Source organism: Capsicum annuum, chromosome 1, assembly GCF_002878395.1.
Source record: "Capsicum annuum cultivar UCD-10X-F1 chromosome 1, UCD10Xv1.1, whole genome shotgun sequence".
Taxonomy (NCBI): domain Eukaryota; kingdom Viridiplantae; phylum Streptophyta; class Magnoliopsida; order Solanales; family Solanaceae; genus Capsicum; species Capsicum annuum.
In genome coordinates, this window is record NC_061111.1 from 73,307,209 (window position 1) to 73,314,497 (window position 7,289).

Sequence of the window (7,289 nt, forward strand, 5' to 3'; positions counted from 1 at the left end):
ATATTCCATTTAAAAATTACATCATTTTTATATAATTTAATTATTATTTCTTAATATTAAAAAAAAGCAAAATATTTAATCAGTTAAAAAAATTATAGAAAAAAAATTAAAATATTTTTAAAAGGGTTGAATTGGCCAAGTTGAATACTGTATCAGTATTGTATATAGACTGTATCAGTATTGTATATGGACTGTATATAGACTACGTAGGCCAAAATTACCCAAATTAGAAAATGGCTATAAAGCGGAACTAGTATATCCGACTGGCCACGTTTTGGAATGTTTTCAAATTTTTTCTATTTATTTTAAAAAGTGTTATAGAGTGTCCTTTTCCCTATACTTTTGTCCCATGATTTAAAGGGAGGGGAGTGGAAAGGCCCACGCATCTCGCACCCCAAATTGTTGTATTTCCTCATCAGCAGCCAAACCACATACAAATACTAGATAATGAAGAGTCCATTTATGGGCTCAATATTATAATTTAAAATATACTTATAGCTATTTAATTATTTTTTAAAAAAAATTATCATTAATATTTTTGAATAAATACAATAAAAAAAGTAAGTAGAAATCACACTATTTAATAAAATATAACTTCTAATTTTTATATAATCAAATAATAGATTACAACTTATTTAAGTTTTCATTATTAACAATAAAATATCATATACTCTAATGCTTATTTAAACATTAGGTCAAACACATTCTTTTAGATTAAACAACTAATTTTACTATTTTTCTTTTTCTACTTATTTATAAATTATACTAGAGAATAGATTGAAATTATAAATATTTGTTTATTTCCTTTTTTTTATAGAATCATACGAAGAAATAAACGATACTAATCCATACATAAATTGATTTTAAACACATTTAAATTCGTTTTATGGGTGTTTAACAAATGAATATAAGGATCTACTGGATAAACGTTTTAATGAATCATCATGTTAAAGGATTGTCTTTATTTCTTGTCTTATATACGTCAAATATAGGAGATTAGTTTAATATATTAAGTAAGAAATTTCTTTTAAAGTGATTTGTCTACCTGATGAGGAAATTTACTACTTCAACGAAAGAGAATCAAAAAAATTAATAAAGTTAACATGATAGATATATATTGTAGTAATTTAACATGAGGTAGTTAATATTTAAGTTGTTTAAAATAATTTTAACAGATGATTAGTAAATAATTATGTTTTCATATTATTGTAATTCTTTATAATGATATGTATCATGTGAAGTTTTGAAATTATGGAGGAATTGCTTATTATGTTTGATAGATAAACACCTATTGGTTATTTATGAGTATTTTTATTATTTTACTATCATATAGTAATAGTTACTATATGCGTTTAAATCTATGGACAAAATTAATTTCACCTTTTTTATCTTTTATGAAACATATGTGAGTATTTGCTCATCCTCCTATAAAGTAAGTCACCCTTTATTTCAATTTATATCATTTTGATTAGACATCAAATTTAAGATATATGAAAAAACTTCGCAATGTTTTAAATTATCTTTAAAATAAATAAACTTTAATTAGAAGAATATACCTTTGTGGACTTTCTAACAAATAAATGAAATTCAACATGACTAAAATATTGATAATATGTTATAAAATACTAACCAAATAGAAAATGTAATTTTTTTTTAAAACCAATTAAAAAGAAAAATATATTATTTGAATTGAGACATAGGATGTAATGAAATAGACATTCTGATATAATGTATTTAATTATTTTTACTACATATTAAAATAGACTTATAGTTAAGATGTGTGGATCCATGTGAAAGACTACATCATTAGTGACATTGTAAAGATTCTAATGAAATAGTCATTATATCTATTTTTTCATTTAAAATAGAGTTGTAGTGGAGCCTACATAAAAATTATTTAAAAATATTAAAAAAATATGAAAAAAAAGTTATACTCGTGGTTATATTTGTAAGTGTTACCTTAAACATAAATTAATTATCAATAATTTTTGGCAAACATAATAAAAAATAATAATGAATGTTACACTCGAAAGTAACTTATTATTCCACTGATTTAGTTAAGAGGAGAGAAAGCACATCTGGACACCAAGATTGAAAAAAGGTTTAAATGGAACAAAATTTAAATATAATTTTTCTTTAAATTTAAAATTATTCTTCACATTTAATTCAAGTATATTATTTAAATTTACATTTTATAAAAAAAAATTATCGCATACATTATCGTAAATTATCACAAATCATGATAAAAGTATGAACAAAACTCACTACTTAAATTGCTTTTTAAGTTTTAACAAATTATATTTTAAAATTATTTTAGATATCATGAAAAAGTTCAGCTTGAAATTGTTTTTGAATGATGTGAACTGTGGATAGATGAATGACTTGTAGATGTTTGTTACTCCCTCAAATTTTCAAAAAAAAGACCTATTTTTCATTTTAATTTGCTTAAAAAAGAATGAACTTTTCTTTTTTTTATAATACTTTAGTTTCAACTTTTCAAGTGTTATGTTTAGACTAACGAAATGCATTTTGATACACTGGACATAACTTTAATTTATGGCTACAAGATACAAACGTTTTCTTTATTTTCTTATACTTCATGTCAAGTTAAAATAGATCATTCTTTATGAAATGAAGAAAGTACTATATTTTTTAATTTCTTTATTACTATAAAATAATTTACTATAACCAAATGGGCAAACTTGCATGTGGACATTTTATTTGAATAAAATAAAATTTAAATTTCACCACTTATAAAAGGAAATAAAAATGAGTATTGTATGTTAGAACCAACAAAAAATATTAATAGAAAGTTGTGAAAGGAAACTGTGTGGTCCACATAAGATATTATACAACTTTGAAATATGATTGATATTTATAAAAAGAGGTTTGATTTTTTTATTTTTTTTGTCATTAAAAATTAGGGTAGAAATATTGAGACTTTAGAATAAGCAAACAATGCACCTTTCCTTTTTAAAATGACAAGAATGCCTTTGATTGTCCCACCTACCCATTCTTCTATATGACACTAGATTATGTATTCCGTGCTATGCGCGGGACCAATAATTTTTTTGTTTAATAATATTTCATGAATTATTGTCAATTAAATATCTTATAAACCTTTTTATGACAAAAAAGAGACAGATTTTCATATATTATTTTTTTTCCATTATGTTTTTTTTTTTTTTGTGATCGTAGTATCATCTCAGAATTTCCAATCACTTTGTAATAGTACTTATCAAATTTGACACTTTACATGATAATTTACAGTATATTAATTTTTTTAACTCGATTTATAGTATTACTATATAGGTTTAATTTTTTTTTTTTAAAAAAAAAAGTTATACACCACTAAATTTTAAAATTGATCAAATTGTCCTAAAAATATTATTTGTAACATAATTTCTTATTAAATTTTAAATATATAGCCATACTCCTGTAGTATTTTCAATTGTTTTAAATTTTTTAGTTCCTTTGTAATAGAAATTGTTCATCTTTCACACTTTTCTCTCATTTTGTTTCTTTGTTTATTAAAAGAATTCTTAATTATATATTCATGTATTTTGAATTTATGTAACATTAAATTTTTAGTGAATTAGAAAAAAGTAGCAAACTAAATTTGATCATAGATGAAGTAGTGTAATCCTACATAATGATACTTATTATGCTCACATATGTGAAATGACTATATATTTTTCAAAATTTTCTTTCAAATTATTTTCAAGTAGTGTATTAAAGAGGGAGCTCTTTTCATATACAATTTGAGAGTATTCTAATATTTTATTACACAAAGACAACGTGGAACAAAATTTTATAATCTTTTAAATTGAATAATTGCCAACTAAATGCAACAATTGAAATTCAAAACTTGTTAAAATAATATTAATTTGAAATAGTATAATAAACATTAAATTGTAGATTATTTTGAGAATTTTCTTTTGGATTATATAGCTAAGGTGAGAAGTATGAAGTAATGCAGTTTAAAGAAGAAAGAAATGTTGAATAGAAAATGGGGCCCAGAAAAAGAAATGAATTTTGGATGATGAATTTGAATCATGAAATGATATAATGCCGTTGATCGTCCCATGACTACATGTTTTTCAAAATTTTCTTTCAAATTATTTTCAAGTAGTATATTAAAGAGGGAGGTCTTTTCATATACAATTTGAGAGTATTTTAACATTTTAATTTTAAAAAATAACTTGGAAATTTTTTTATATAATCTTTTTAATTGAATAATTGCCAACTAAATACAACAACTGAAATTCAAAACTTTTTCAAATGATATTAATTTGAAATAGTCTAATAAACATTAAATTGTAGATTATTTTGAGAATTTTCTTTTGAATTATATAAACTAAGATGAGAAGAGAGAAGTAATATATTTTAAAGATGAAAGAAAAGATTGAATGAAAATTAGGGCCCACAAAGAGAGATGAATTTTGGATGATGAATTTGTATTGTGAAATGACTATAATGCCTTTGGCCGTCCTATAACTCACTCTTCTACATAAAAATAATAATTAAAATGATATATAAATAAATATAAATTTAAGTATAATATTTAAAATTATATTTAATAAAAAATATTATCATATAGATTCACATATATCGTAATAAGGTATGAATAAAACTCACTACTTAAATTACTTTTTGAGGTTTAACAAATTATATTTTAAAATTATTTTAGATCTAGTAAAAAAGTTCAACCAGAAATTATTTTTCAATGATGTGAACAGTGGAAAGATGAATGTCTTATAGATGTTTGTTACTCCCTCAATTTCAAAAAATAAAGATCAATTTTTCATTTTAATTAGTTTAAAAAAGAATGAATTTTTTCAGTAATATTTTAATTTCAACTTTTCGAGATAAGCATTCGGAACGCCCTCGAACTATGATCAAAATTGCTACGACATATTCTAACTTCATGTAAGTCCTATTACTCTCCTGAACCCAATTTTAGTGTATTTTTGTCACCCCTTTGTGCTAACATGACACCTTTATTACATAAAAATGGGGATCACATCAAATGTGTCACGTCAGCTAAAAAAATGTTACATCAGCTAAAAAGAGTGACAAAAATACACTAAACTTGAGTTCATGGGGGTTAATAGGACCCATGTAAAGTTGGAGTATGTTGTAGCAAATTTGGTCATAGTTTAGAAGGGTACTAGATGCTTTACGCCAACTTTTCACATATCTTGTTTAGAATCACAAGATAAAGGGCATTTTAGTACATTTGATATAACTTTAATTTATGACTATAAGATAAAAATATTTTTTAAATTTTTTTAACTCCATGTCAAGTTAAAAATAGATCATTCTTGTTAAAAAAAAGGAGTAAATTTATTTTTTAATTTCTTTATTATTCTACTTAATAATTTATTATAATCAAATGTGCAAAGAAAAAAAATTAATTCTACTTGCATGTAGACATTTCATTTGAATAAAATAACATTCAAATTTCACCACTTATAAAAAAAATAGAAATGAGCATTGTGTATAAAACTGACAAAAAATATTTATAGAAACCCGAGAAAGGAAATTGTGGAGTCCACATAAGATATTATACAAATTTAGGATAGGATTGACATATACAAAAAGAGGTTTGATTTTTTTTTTTTTGGGTCACTAAAAATTAATGTACAAGCGTTGAGGCTAATGGAATAAGAAAATAATGCACTTTTCTTTTTTAAAATGACAAGAATGTCCTTGATCGTACCACCTACCCACTCTTCTATATAAAAATAAATAAATAAAAATTTCACGACCCAATTCAACAAATTACCAAATTGCCCCGATTTTTAAAATGCCTAAATTCATTTAAGGGTCGTTTGGTAGAGTACGTTAAAAAGAATAAAGCATTCATTAGTTCTGTGTATTATTAGTACAATGTTTGATATTTTTTGTTGACACATGCATTAGTGAGACACTTTATTATGCATTGATGTGTGTAATATTAATACCACCATTTTTCATATATTACTAATGCAAAGAATTTTAATCCATACATTAACTTAATAAATGATAAATTTACCCCTTATATTCCATATTTACGAAGCCCTTTTTCTTTTTCAACATTTACAAATTCCTAATTTTTCTCACGATACTTTGCCGGTTCGTCTCTTTCTTCTCTACACTTTGCCTCTTTCATCTTATATTGCCATGGAAAAGCAAAGGCAAACTTCTCCGATTTTCTTCTTTACTTTTCTCAACTTGATTTTTCTTATTTTTTTTAGAGAGAAGTATCAATTACCTCCCTGAACTTGTCACGTTTTATTCATGGTACATCTGAACTTTGACTAGTCATAAGTACCCCCCGAACTTGTTCTTTTAGTACGTCGTGCCCCCCTTTTCGGCCCACAGTCCATAGCGTGTAATACACGTGCGTACACGTGGAAAAAACATGCTGATGTGGCTGTCCACGTGGACAATACCATTAGCTTTCCTTATATTTATCCTATATTAAAAAATAACCCATTTCTACCCTTAATTATCCGATTTCTCTCTAAAAAAAATTATATTTTTCAATTTTTCTCTACTCCAAAATAGTGAAAGGTATAATTTACGTCGATGAAGTAAGCTATTATCTAAAAATTTACTATTTTTTGTGTGTTAAAAATATGAAAATATTTTTTTCCGGTTAGTGTTTCATAATATGAAATTATTTTTTTTTCGGTTAGTGTTTCATAGTAGTTTTCGATTTGTGTTTCGATTAGGACTTTAAGGAGACTTACATGCACAAATACATTTCTTATTATAATTAATGGATTAAGTAATTTCAATCTAAGTTAGGGGTGTACAAAAAATGAAATGATAAAAGTGTGATTGATTTATCATTATTGGATTAACAATTTTTTAATATTTTTTTTTAAATATTGGGTTATTGATTCGATTTCTATTTTATGAGTATTTTTTTATTGGTTAAATCGAAAATCAAATCGTTAGGGATTAAAAATCAATAACTAATATAACTACATTTATTATAAGTATATGTCTTAGTTTTTTTAGTACTTGTTTTGTTAATATTATTTAAAATACCTGCTTCAATATTTAGTACATTTTTTAGTTACAATAACTCATATGATATAGATAATTAAGATTATAAAATTGAAGGAGTTTCATAGGAATGGAAGCTGGAGTTTTAGATTGAATTAATTAACAAATGAATTTTTTTTAGATTAATAAACGAAATTTCTACAATATTAATAAACGGATGAAATTTTTATTTCATAAACTAATTAATAAACTAGAGTTTTAAAAAATTAATAAAGGGATGATTTTTTTTT